Below are 14,302 nucleotides of genomic sequence, written 5' to 3' on the forward strand. Positions count from 1 at the left end.
TAATTTTTTCAGTTGTAGATATCGCATTTGCGACCTGGGGTTCGCAAATGTGAACCCCGCAAATGCGAAGTTCTCTCATTTCTACTATCATCGCATTTGCGATGATTGGTTCGCAGAAGCGAACATTGATCTCCCGCAAATGCGACCGTTTGATCGCAATTGCGATCGTTGTACCCTCTGCCCCACTTTGCAAATGCGAAGTCTTGTTCCCAAATGCGAACTTGAGGTGCCCCAGCTACTCTTCACAAATACGAGGAATTGCTCGCAAATTCGAACATAGCAAAGGTCGCAAATACGAAGACTGACCTCGCAATTGCGAGGTCTGAGGCCTGCACCAGAACTGAAGCACACCAGCAATGTTTCTAAGTCCAAATACACTCTGTAGCCTATCTGAAACACACCCGAGCCCTTAGGGCTCTAAACCAACTATGCACACTAGTCTAAAAAATATCATACAAACTTGTTTGTGCGATCAAATCGCCAAAATAACACCTAGAACTACGAATTGAGCATCAAATCAAAGGTAAGTTTCAAGAAAACTCATTAACTTTTATTTTCGCAACCGAACGTCCGAATGACGTCAAACCAACCCCGTTTCTCACCAAATTTGACAGACAAATCATAAATATAGTAATGAACCTATAACGGGTTTCGAAACCAAAATACGGACCCAATATCAATAAAGTCAAACATAGGTCAAACTTTCAAAGTCATTAAGCTTTTAAACTTTCAAATTTCAACAAAGTGCGATAACTCGGGGTAGGGACTTCCGAATTTGATTCCGGGCATACGCCCAAGTCCCAAATCATGATGCGGACCCACCGGGACCGTTAAAACATGAATCAGAGTACTTTTGCTCAAAACGTTCACTGAAGTCAACTCAAATGGATTTTAAGGCTAAAATTTCATATTTTCTCAGTTTTTAACATAAAAGCTTTCCAAAAAACACCCCGGACTGCGTACGCAAATCGAGGAGGGAAAAAATAAGGTACTTAAGGCTTCAAAGCATAGAATTAGGTTCTAAAACATAAGATGACCTATCGGGTCATCACATTCTCCACCTCTAAAATAACCGTTCGTCCTTGAACGAACATAGAAAAGTACTTGGGCTGGTGAAAAGGTATGGATATCTACTCCAAATGTCCGAATCGGACTCCCAAGTAGTTGCCTCAATAGGCTAACCTATCCATTGCACTCGAACTGAATGATAATTCTTCGACCTCAACTGACGAACTTGCCAAGCTAGAATAGCCACTAGTTCCTCCTCATAAGTCAAATCCTTGTCCAACTGGGCAGAGCTGAAAGCTAGCATGTGGGACGGATCACCGTGATGCTTCCGGAGCATGGACACATGGAAAACTGGATGAACTGCTGATAAACTAGGTGGAAATGCGAGTTTATAAGCAACCTCACCCACTCTCTGAAGAATCTCAAAAGGTCCGATATACCTAGGGCTCAACTTGCCCTTCTTTCTGAACCTCATCACACCCTTCATGGGTGAAACTGGAGAAACACTCTCTCTCCGACCATGAATGCAACATCACAAACTCTACGATCGGCATAACTCTTCTACCTGGACTGAGCTGTGTGAAGTTGATCCTGAATAATCTTGACCTTATCCAAGGCAGCCTGTACCAAATCTGTACCCAACAATCGAGCCTCCCCCGGCTCGAACCATCCAACTGGTGATCGCATTGCCTCCCGTATAACGCCTCATAGGGAGCCATCTGAATGTTCGACTGATAGCTATTGTTGTAGGCAAACTCCGCAAGGGACAAGAACTGATCACGAGAACCTCCAAAGTTTATAACACAAGTGCGGAGTATATATTCCAATATCTGAATAGTGCACTCAAAGTGTCAGTCCATCTAAGGATGAAATGTTGTGCTCAACTAAACTTGCATGCCCAACTCATGTTGTACTGCCCTCCAGAAGTGCGAGGTGAACTGCATACCTCGATCATAAATGATAGACACGGGCACACCATGAAGATGGATGATCTCGTATATATAAATCTCTGCCAACCACTCTGAAGAATAGGTAACTGCCACAAGAATGAAAGGCTCTAACTTAGTCAGTCTGTCCACAACGACCCAAACTATATCGAACTTCCTCTGAGTTCGTGGGAGTCCAACAACAAAATCCATAGTGATACGCTCCCACTTCCACTCAGGAATCTCTAACTTCTGAAGCAAACCACCGGATTTCTGATGCTCATACTTTACTTACTGATAATTTAGACACCGAGCTACATATGCAACTATATCCTTCTTCATCCTCCTCCTCCAATAATGATGCCGCAAGTCTTAATACATCTTGGTGGCATGGGATGAATAGAGTACCGGGAACTATGGGCCTCCTTAAGAATCAACTCACGAAGTCCATCCATATTAGGCACACAAAAATGACCTTGCATCCTCAAAACTCCATCATCTCCAACAGTAACCTACTTGGCATCAACATGATGCATTGTGTCCCTAAGGACAAGCAAATGAGGGATCATACTACCGCTCCCTGATGCGCTCAAACAATAAAGACCGAGCAACTGTACAAGCTAGAACACGACTGGGCTCAGAAACATCCAACCTCACGAATTGATTGGCCAAGGCCTAAACATCTAATGAAAGCGGTCTCTCACCGACTGGAATGTACGTAAGGCTGCCCATACTCACTGACTTCCTACTCAAGGCATCGGCCACCATATTGGCCTTCTAGGGATGATACAAGATGGTGATATCATAGTCTTTTAATAGATCCAACCACCTCCTCTGCTTCAAATTGAGCTCCTTCTGTTTGAACAAATACTTCAAGCTTCGGTGATCCGTGAATACCTCACACGACATACTGTAAAGATAGTGCCTCCAAATCTTCATCGCATGAACAATGGCTACCAACTCTAAGTCATGAATAGGGTAATTCTTCTCATGAACCTTCAAATGTCGTGTTACATATGCAATCACCCTGCCATTCTGCATCAATACCGTACCAAGTCCAATACGAGATGCATCACAATATACCATGTAAGATCCTAAACCTATGGGTAATACCAACACTGTCGCCGTAGTCAAAGTAGTCTTGAGCTTTTGAAAGCTCACCTCACACTTGTCTGACCATATGAACGGGGCACCCTTTTAGGTCAACCTGGTCAACGGGCTGTTATAGATGAAAACCCATCCACAAACCGACGGTAATAACCCGCCAATCCCAAGAAACTCCAGATCTCTGTAGCTGAAGTGGGTCTAGACCAGTTCTAAACTGCCTCAATCTCCTTAGGATCCACCTAAATGCCCTCTGCTGATACAACATTCCCCAAGAAAGCGATCGAGTCCAACTAAAATTCGCTTTTTGAAAACTTGGCATATAATTGGCTACCTCTCAGACTCTAAAGTACGATCCAAAGATACTGCTCATGCTCCTCACGACTACGAGAGTATATCGAGATATCATCAATAAACACAATCACAAAGGAATCCAGATAGGGTTTGAACACCCGGTTCATCAAATCTATGAATGTTACTGGGGCATTTGTCAGCCCAAATGACATCACTAGAAACTCATAATACCGAGTCCGAAAAGCTATCTTAGGGACATCGGATGCCCTAATCCTCAACTAATGGTATCCAAACCTCAAATCAATCTTTGAAAATACTTTGTCACCCTGAAGCTGATCAAATAAGTCACCAATCCTCGGCAATGTATACTTGTTCTTGATGGTGACTTTATTCAATTGTCGGTAATCTATGCATATCCTCATCGATCCATCTTTCTTCTTCAAAAACAACATAGGCGCACCCCAGGGCAAGACAATAGGTCTAATGAAGCCCTTATCAAGCGAATATTGCAACTACTCCTTCTATTCTTTCAACTCTAGCAGGGCCATACGGTAAGCAGAATAGAAATAGGTTAAGTGCTCGGAGCCATATCAATACAGAAGTCAATATCCCTATCGAGTGGCATCCCCGGTAGGTCTGCAGGAAACACCTCTTGAAGCTCACGAACAACTGATACTAAATCCATGGAAGGAACCTCCCCACTAGAATCGTAGACATAAGCCAAATAAGATAGACACCCTTTCATTCTAGTCGAAGTCAGGACCTAGCATCAAATTTCGACATGCAACAGAATAATCAAATCACGAGGCTATAAATACTGGCCTCGAACTATTAGATGAAAAATGAAAAGTTGCATTCATTTGGATGGATGTGCAAAAACAAAGAATCAAGAGATATTATAATAGAAGAACCAACCTTCACCACTTCAGAATCGAGGACTTAGTTATGAGGAAAGTCACCCTTGTCACACCTCCTTTTTACCTACACCCCCGGAAAGGGTGTATATAAGGGAGTTTTTTCCAACTTAAAGTGACAATCGAAACGGGATTTATTTATTTAAAGATTCATAGTCGTCATTTGGGATAATTTATGGTGTCCCAAGTCACCGGTTCAAATCCCGAATTGAGGAAAGATTGACTTTGTATTATAGTCCGCGAACACAGAAATCCGGGTAAGGAATTCTGTTAACCCGGGAGAAGGTGTTAGGCATTCCCGGATTCCGTGGTTCTAGCACGGTCGCTCAACTATTATAATTGGCTTATTACCTAATTTTAATACATGTTTTAGCCTATGGTTCAATTTCAACTTTATAACCGCTTTTATTTAATTATTTTTAGGACAGATTCAACATCATCTAAAACACGTCTTGAATAAGAGATAACCTTACTGGTAGAATGATCAGGAGTCCCTCTCCATTCTAAATAAGGCAACCCTAGCAAAGGTAAGGTCACCCTTTTGGCGTGACAATCCAATATAGCATTATAAGGTAACAACCAAACCATACCCAAAATGGCATCAATATCAACCATATCAAGAAGTAGAAGATCTACGCTAGTCTCAAGACTCCCAATGGTAACCACACACGAACGATAAACATGATCTACAACAATATCATCTCTCACAGGTATCGACACATACACGGGAGCACTCAAAGAATCACAAGGCATGACCAAATATGAAGCAAAATAGGATGACACGTAGGAATAACTAGAACCCAGATCAAATAAAACTGAAGCATCTCTACTACAAACTGAAATAGTACCTGTTATAGCAGCGTCAGATGACTCGGCCTCAAGCATGGCTGGAAATGCATAGCATCGGGTGTGGGACCCACCACTCTAAACTACATCTCTAGGACGGGCCCTAGCTGGGTGGCCTCCAACTCTAGCGGCCTGACCTCTACCTCTAGCTACCTGACCCCTACTTCTAGCTGGATGAGCGGGTGGTGAAGCACCCGATGCTAGGACCAAGGCACGAGAACCCTGATAATGTGAACTACTCGATGCCCGAGGGCAAAATCTAGCAATGTGCCTCGGATCACCACAAGTATAACAGGACCTCGGTTGTTGTGACTACTAACCCTAAAACTGACCCTATCGACCTGAGTAACCATCTTGAAAGCTCTGGAGTGGAGGTGAACTAATAGGAGCTGGTGGTGCATTGTAGGCTAGCTAGTCGGAATAAGGCATATGAGGGCCACGACCACCTGAAACATTGTGGGATGCTTGGAGTGCTGAATGAAATGGCTTGGGAGGATGGCCTCTACAAAAGTACCCCTGCCTCCAGATGAGGCATCATTGAATCCACCGGAATGACGAGGCATCTTATTAGACCCCTGACCCCCCCCCCCCCCCCCCCGTGCAAGAACCACCTCGACTCGCCTGGTGATATTGGCAGTCGTCTGAAAAGAAATCTCACCCCAGGGTCTCCTTGGCCATCTGCAACTTGATAGTCTGAGTAAGTTCCTCAATAAACCTCCTCACCCTCTCTCCCTCAGTAGGTAGTAACGGTAGAAAGCAGAAGAATAGCAAGACGGGACAAATCCACAAAACAAGTCTCATACTGAGTGACAGACATGCTGCCTTATTGAAGGCGCTCAAACTGCCTGCGATACTCCTCTCTCAAAGTGATAGGAAGGAACTTATCAAGAAATATCTGAGAGAACTGGTCCCAAGTAAAAGTAGGCAACCCAGCTATTCGATACAAAATCCTTCCACCATCTCTTGGTGGAACCCATCATCTGAAACAAAGCAAAATCGACCCCATTGGTCTTAACTGTCCCCATGTTCTGCAGCATTTAATGGCAGCTGTCAAGATAATCTTGTAGATCCTCAGAAGGCGCACTGCTGAAGTGAACTAGAAAGAGCTTTGTGAACTTGTCCAATCTCAATAAGCCCTCATAAGACATAGATGGCCCATCATCGGCCTGGGACACACTCTCCATAAGTCCCACTAAACGGACTCGAGCGTCCTGAAGCACTAGGGTGGCGATGAACCCCTCCGGGACCTGAGCTGGTCCAACAGGCACAGTCTAGGCTGGAACCTCCTCATCAAACTCCACCTGAGGATCCAGTACTGGTGCTGCTGCTCAAGCTCTAGGCTGAGCTCTACCCCTGCTTCGGCCTCTGGCACGACCTCGTCCTCGTCCTCTACCCTTGTAAGAGCTTCCATTGAGGGCTTTGGCTACTATTCAGCTGAAGATGCAGTACGTGTTCTCGCCATATGGGAGAGAACAAGATTAGAAGAGTTTAATTAGCAATGAGAGAACAAAATTGCACGACAAAGAAGAATAGAAGTGGAACTTGTTCCTAAACTTCGCAACCTCTGGAAGATAAGTACAAACATCTCTGTACTGATCCTCCAGACTTTACTAAGCCTGCTCGTGACTTATGAGACCTAGAAAACCTAGTGCTCTGATACCAACTTGTCACGACCTGGAATTCTCACCGTCGGGACCGTGATGGAGCCTAACATTTCACTTGATAGGCAAGCCAACGATAGAGAATCTTTAAGTCCATTTTCAGTCAATTTCAATAAATAAAGTCAATTAAGCCAAAATGAACTAAAGCTGAATGCGGAATAACATAAATGCCCATAATATCTACTATAATACGGATCTGGAGTCACAACTCACGAGCTTCTAGAATTTTCTATAAATAGAGTCTGAAAGAAATACAACTATTTTGAGCGAAAGAAACAGTAAAATAAGGAAAATAGAAGGGGGCTTCAAGGTTTGCGGACGCCAGTAGATCTACCTCGAGTCTCCAACAAGCAAATCCAAGCTGCTATGCCTCACAAACAGCTAGGGCCGATACCAAAGTCTGTACAAGAAGTGCAGAGTGTAGTATGAGTACAACCGACCCCATGTACTTCGTAAGTGTCGAGCCTAACCTCGGTGAAGTAGTGAAGAGCCTATGACAAGACACCCACATAATAAACATGTGCAAATAATAGTATACGTATAAGATAACAACAAATAAAAGCTAAATATGTACTATTGGGAGGGGGACATGCTAAAGGGGATACAAGATACGAGAAATACAGCGGAAATGATAACTAGAACAGTCAATATACCTTTAACCAGTAGAAACAATTAGGCACAATGAAGAAAATTGCACGGCATCACACTTCGTGCTTTTACTCTCAACCTTACAATGAAACAATAATATCGCCCTTCGTGCTTTTACTCTCACTTTCAGTATAAATCAATAGATATGGTACGGCATCACCCTTCGTGCATTAACTCTCATAACATGGCACGACATCATCCTTCGTGCATTAATACTCACAATATGGCACGGCATCACCCTTCGTGCATTAACACTCACATACGACACGGCATCACCCTTCGTGCATTAACACTCTCCTTTACAATATAAGAATGAACAAGTAACAATAGGGAGATAGAATAACAAGAACAAGCCTTACGCCAACAACGGTTTCTCAATACCAATCTCAACTTTAGAAACAATACTCAATTATCACAAAAGCCCATAAATGCGATAAGAAATATCAAGATGATAAGTAGCTAGTTTAAGCATGGATAACATGATAAAAACTGCAAATCACAGGAACAATCCCACCCGCATGCTTTAACCCAACAACAACGCATATGCACTTGTCACCTCACATATACGTTGTACCCAACATCTAAACATGTAGCAATTAGATAAACAAGTCCTAATCCCTGAAGTCAAGGTTAACCATGACACTTATCTCGCTCCAAGGATCAACTCAAAACTCAACCACATCTTTTCCTTTCAAACAAGCCTCCGAACCAATAGAATCTAGCAAATTACCAACCAAACAACTCAAATTAAGCCTTAGGAACTACCCATGATTGCAAAGGATTCAATTTAGGTCATTATTGAAAAAGTCAACAAAACTCAACTCTCGGACCCACTTGGTCCAAACCTGAAATTCGAACCAAAACTTGATTACCCATTCACCGCCGAGCCCTGTTATGTAATTTGTTTTGGAATCTGGCCTCAATTTTAGGTCTAATTCCCAATTTTACAAAAATTCCTAATTCTACCCCAAACCCCCAATTTCCACCATGAAAACACTAGATTTAGGTCGAAATCTTAGAAAACTTAATGAAAGATTGAAAAAAAAATAGGTTAGAATCACTTACCAATGATATAGGGAAGAAGGGTGCTTGGGAAAATCGCCTCTAGGGTTTTCTTGTTTTGAAAATTTGAAGAATGAACAAAATTCCCGTCTAACTCCTAATTTGTTCAGTTGCAGATGTCGCATTTGCGACCTAAGGTCCGCAAATGCAAAGAAACAATCGCAAATGCGTAGTTCTCTCATTTTTGTTGTCATCGCATTTGCGATGATTGGTTCGCAAATGCGAATATTGATCTCCCCCAAATGCGAACGTTTGATCGCAGTTGCGATCACTGTACCCCTGACCCCAGTTCGCAAGTGCGAACTTCAGGTGCCCCAGCTACTCTTCACAAATATGAGGAGTTGCATGCAAATTCGAACCTATTAGAGGTCGCAAATGCGAAGCCTGACCTCGCAATTGCCAGGTCTGAGGCCTGCACCAGAACTGAAGCACACCAACAATGTTTCTAAGTCCAAATTCACTCCGTAGCCTATCCGAAACTCACCCGATCCCTCGGGTCTCTAAACCAACTATGCACACTAGTCTAAACACATCATACGAACTTGTTTGTGCGATAAAATTTCCAAAATAACACTTAGAACTACGAATTGAGCGTCAAATCAAAGGAAATTTTCAAGAAAACTCATGAACTTTTATTTTCGCAACCAGATGTCCGAATCACATCAAACCAACCCCGTTTCTCAGCAAATTTGACATTCAAGTCATATATATAGTAATGAAACTATATCTGGTTCCGGAACTAAAATACAGACCCAATATCAATAAAGTCAAACATTGGTCAAACTTTCAAATTCATTAAGCTTTTAAACAATCAAATTTCAACAAAATGCAATAACTCGGGGTAGGGACTTACGAATTTGATTCCGAGAATACGCATAAGTCCCAAATCATGATACGGATCCACCGGAACTGTCAAAACATGAATTCGAGTCCGTTTGCTCAAAACATTGACCGAAGGACAAAATTCCATATTTTCTCAATTTTTAACATAAATACTTTCCGAGAAAATATCCGGATTACGCACGCAAATTGAGAAAGGATAAAATAAGGTATTTAAGGCTTCAAAGCACTAAATTAGGTTGTAAAATTTAAGATGATCTATCGGGTCATCACAAACTAGTCGAGACTCAAGATCAAGCTTCGAAAGACATATAGATAGGAATCTTGTAACTCATAACTGATAATATTGTTTAGTTTCTTTTAATTTTAATCTTGGTGTAATAAGGAGTTTCAGCAAGCAATAACAGTAACAACAACAGTCAAATCACAGCTTTCTGGTAGTCCCAGCTACCAAAATTTTCAGAACTACACTAACCTGTTTCCATTATAGCTAAGGATATGTAGGCAACCTCAGAAGCAAGGTTCGGTCAAACCTTTTCAAAATGCTTCTCGTGGAATGTCAAATGCGCAAAAATTTCTTGTAATTGCTCACTTTATTTTTGCCCAAAAACTCTTCATGTTCTCAAGCAAAGATGGGCAGCTGTGAGCACGTAATATTTGCCCTACAAGAATATTCCTACAAAATCAACAAAAATTAGTTTTCTAGTTATTTTTTTATTTTTATAGAATTTCTAGGAATTGCTCTTTATTTGTTTGTTTGCATTTAGTTGCATTTTTGCGCATATTTAATAGTTTAAAATCATAGAGAAAAAAAACTTTCAAATCTTCATTCCATATCGTTTTAGATTTTAATTACATTTTTAGGAATTAATTACTTATTAATCGTAGAATTAATACATGAAAATCAAAACAAAAAATACATTAATAACTTTACTTGCATTTGTTAGTTAAATAATTTAGCCAATTGTAGATTAAAATATATAAGTAGGTTTAATTTTGCAAATTAGATTTGATTTAGGATCCTTAATTAACTTAGCTAGAGTTTTAAATCAAAGAAAAATAAAATAAGTGGGAAGTAGGTTGTTGGTCTTCAATATCGTTTGGGCCAGTTAGTTTGAGGCCCAAAGTCCACAAAATTGTCTGCCCCAATTCACTTTACCTGGTCCAGCTTTAACAAGTCAAAACGGCACTATTTTAGTAATGCCTAATCATGGCCATTAATCTAAATTTATCTTACGGTCCGGAGTTGATCCCCTTTTTCCCTTATATCTATCCTAAGCCCCTCCCCTCCCCCCTCCCAAACCCTGAAAAATCACTCATTCCCTCATCTCTCTCAAACACTCCGTAACCCTAGTCGCCTTCATTTGCAAATCCACCTCTGACCGGCGGCACCACCCCCAAACAACTCCAATCTCCCTCAAATTCACACCTCATAATCCTCAACTTCTTATCAATCCAAATACCTTACCAATTTCACCGAAATCCTCACCAAAATCAACAAATAGTAGATCTAAAACTTTAAAATACCTAATATGTTCCCCTTTTTATTTTCTCGATATTTTTAACTCATTTGACCTAAAATTTGTGTTGATCGATTGTTCTTCAACAAGAACAATCAACTGACATTAATTTAGGTTCACTTCGAAAGTCATCGGAATCCAGTCGATTCGTCCCTAACTGGCCGGACCTCGTTGGAATTGCCTCTATCAGTTCATATTTCTTTTCATAGGTACATCCTCTCCCTATTCTATACTATTTTCGTTTTATTTGTTTAAAAAAAATGAACAGTTTGCTAGGCATTTAATCGAAATTGTTTGTTGAGTATTTAAACTAGCTTAATTAGATTAGCTTTAGCTCATAAATTAGCTAATTAAATGTAGATTAACATCTAGTTTAGTACATTTGTGTTGAATATTCACATATTTGGATTTCTTAGTTAGTCGCATGATTAGCAATTTAATAGCATGTTAAGTAGTTTTAATTGCATGAATTGTTAGTTTAATCAACTTTTGAGTTAATCAGATGTTGAAATAAGTTTGATTTTGCATTATTGTTTCTTGTGTTGATACGTATTATTTCTTTTGGTATAGCTATTTTGTAATTACCAGAAACTTGAGGGGGTAATTAGGGAAAAAAATATGGAATTTTATTTAGTTATGCAAGAAGCCTATAGAAGGGATTAAAGTACAATAAAACAAGTGCAATTAAGTAAGTTTAAGGTGGGAAAGAGGTAATTTCAGAAGTTAAAGGGGGTTGGAAAATAGGAAATGACCAGCTGAAGCACAGTTGTCCCTTTTTGGTTAAAAAAGATATCATTTTCCTAAATTTTAGGAGGTTGGAAGATTCTCCTCTAGACCCTCTCTCATTCTCTTATATAGCATATACATATTCTATGTAAGAGACCTCACATTCCTACACACACACACACATAGAATTCTCTGCAGAAATTACACATACACTCCCTCATCTTCACTGATTTTCTCTCAAAGAAAACACTCTGGAAAATTCAATTTAAATACAGAAAACAAAAAAAACAAAAAAAAGGAGGATTTAAAGCTATTTTTTTTCAAATTGAAATCTAGAGTTGTTTGTTGTTTATTGTTGGATCTACTGATTGTTGTTAGCTGAGCTTCAATTGCTTTTCCTTCTGCCTTTGTTGGGTATTTGTTACTCTACTTTATCATGAATCATAGGAACACACGGAATCCTTATAGGTTTGTTTAGCTCTATAAGACCTATTTCTGAAGTTATTTAAACATGTTGAATGATTCTGTTGAACCTTGATTTCCTATTTCTATGTGTTTTTTTTCTGAAATGTTCTCTTAGTGTTCAATTTGTTTGATCCTGAGCTAATCAAGATACTTGTTTATGATTCATCAACTGTAATAACATGCGATATAATTTGCATATTTTTCTATATATCAATTCACATTTGGAAATCTCAGCAATTATTATAAGTTGTGGTTTAGATATTGTGACTGTAAATGTTGATTCCAGGAGCTCTCAAATTAGAGTCCAGGCATTCTATTAAAGGCACTCATCTTGAGATCTTCATTTTTTCTTAATAAAAGGGCTGATTACTTTGTGGATTGAGTCCATGGTTTATAACAGGATATATTTGATTAAGCATTGTATGTACACGTAAATGTTGGCTACTTTGTAATCTATGTTAAATGTGTTATAGCTAATACAAGTCAAAGATAATTTATTAATGTTGTATTCATAAGCATGATGGTTTATTTATTGGATTTATGGATAAGGCATGTAATAATCACAATTCACAGTAAGTGAATTACATTAGCAGTCGAGACTTATTAAGCTGAATGTGATTATGTAGTTATGAGTTTCACATCAGATGTCTTGTTAGTTTGATTGAGGAGTATTTATGAAATTTACATCAGATGCGTCGTTAGTTTAAGCTATTCAATGACCTATAGATTTCATTTGGCTAGTAACAATATAAAATGGGCATGTTCGCACAACTGGCCCAGCGGTTGGGAATTTGCAATCACAAGAGGTCTGGCTATGTTGGGCTTACCTTAAGCCCTGCCTCAACTCACCTGGACCTGTCAAAGGTCTTTATATGGGCTACTAATTGCATACAATTTGTCATTTCGCTAAGTCATTCAATAATTGTTGCAGTGTTGAACTATTCCAAGTAAAGCATGTCTTAATTATCAAGTCTACTCTTCCCACTATTGTAGTAATTAGCTTCAAATAAATCCTCAATATTGTGAAGCTCATACATACCAATTTCATTTCCACTCTAAAACAAAATCATTCCATAATTTATGGGCCTTTGCACTTGACCTCAAACTTAGGAAAATATTAAACCATGAATACTCGTAGTTTGCTCTAGGCACATTTAAATAAATCATCGTGATTATGGATACGGTTCCCGTCGCATAGTCATGATACGTAAATTCTAATTCGAGTGTGTGATGACCCAAAAGGGCATATTTAAATTAAATAATCTCTCGGTGTTTTAAGACAATAAAAAGCGCTATCAATAATTTCTCGACTTGCGTGCGTAGTCCGTATAATTTTTCGGAAGGTTTTTATATGAAAAATGTATTAAATTGTGAACTAGAGCTTTAAAACTCAACTGAGTTGACTTCGGTCAACATTTTGAGCAAACAAACCCGGATAAAAGTTTTGACCATTCCGGTAGTTCCGTATTGTGATTTGGGACTTGGTCATATGCTCGAAATCGAATTCGGAGGTCCCTAGATCAAATTATCGCCATTTAACGGAATCTAGAAATCTAAGGCTAAAGATTTCTTAAGTTTGACCAGAGATTTGACTTTTTGATATCGGGGTCGAAATCCGGTTCTGAAAATTTTCGTAGCTTGGTTATGTCATTTATGACATGTGTACAAATTTGAAGTCAATCGGATTTAATTTGGTAGGTTTTTGCATCGAATATAGAAGTTGGACGTTCCTAGTTTCATTAGGCTTGAATTGGGGTGTGATTCGCGGTTTTAGCATTATTTGATATGATTTGAGATTTCGACTAAGTTCGTATGATGTTTTAGGACTTGTTGGTATATTTTGTTGATGTCCCGAGGGCCTCGGGTGGATTTCAGAAGGTTAACGGATCAATTCGGACTTGAATTTAGCTGTTGAAATTTTCTGGGCAGCTTTTGCATTTTTTGCACGTGTGAACAATGACCACACATGCGTGAACAGTATCCATATATAGTATCTGTGAACAATACCCATAAATAGTAACATGAACAGTACCCCGTAAACAGTACGTGAACAGCAAACCCGAAAAATTTCTGGACGGAATGTAACTTCTGAAAATGGGACTTCGTCCCATTTTCCATTTTTACCAAATTGGAGCTCGGGGAGAAGTGATTTTTGGGAGATTTTCAAAGAAAACAATGGGGTAAGTGTTCTTAACTTAATTTTGGTTATATTACCCGAATCTATTACTAGTTTTGGCATTAAATCTGTGAATTTAGTTGGAAGAGTTTTAAAATCCTTTCTGATAGAT

General features: G+C 39.6%; 1 long non-coding RNA gene across 1 annotated transcript; it reads left to right on the plus strand.

Annotated features, from left to right (window-relative positions):
- Window positions 1-10,612: 10,612 nt before the first annotated feature.
- LOC142174822 (uncharacterized) lies at window positions 10,613-12,587 on the plus strand. The gene is made up of 2 exons (XR_012703897.1): window positions 10,613-11,032; window positions 12,301-12,587. It is a non-coding gene; the product is annotated as an uncharacterized LOC142174822 (long non-coding RNA).
- Window positions 12,588-14,302: the final 1,715 nt, after the last annotated feature.

The sequence above is a fragment of the Nicotiana tabacum genome, chromosome 3 (genome assembly GCF_000715075.1).
Source record: "Nicotiana tabacum cultivar K326 chromosome 3, ASM71507v2, whole genome shotgun sequence".
In the NCBI taxonomy this organism is placed as follows: Eukaryota; Viridiplantae; Streptophyta; class Magnoliopsida; order Solanales; family Solanaceae; genus Nicotiana; species Nicotiana tabacum.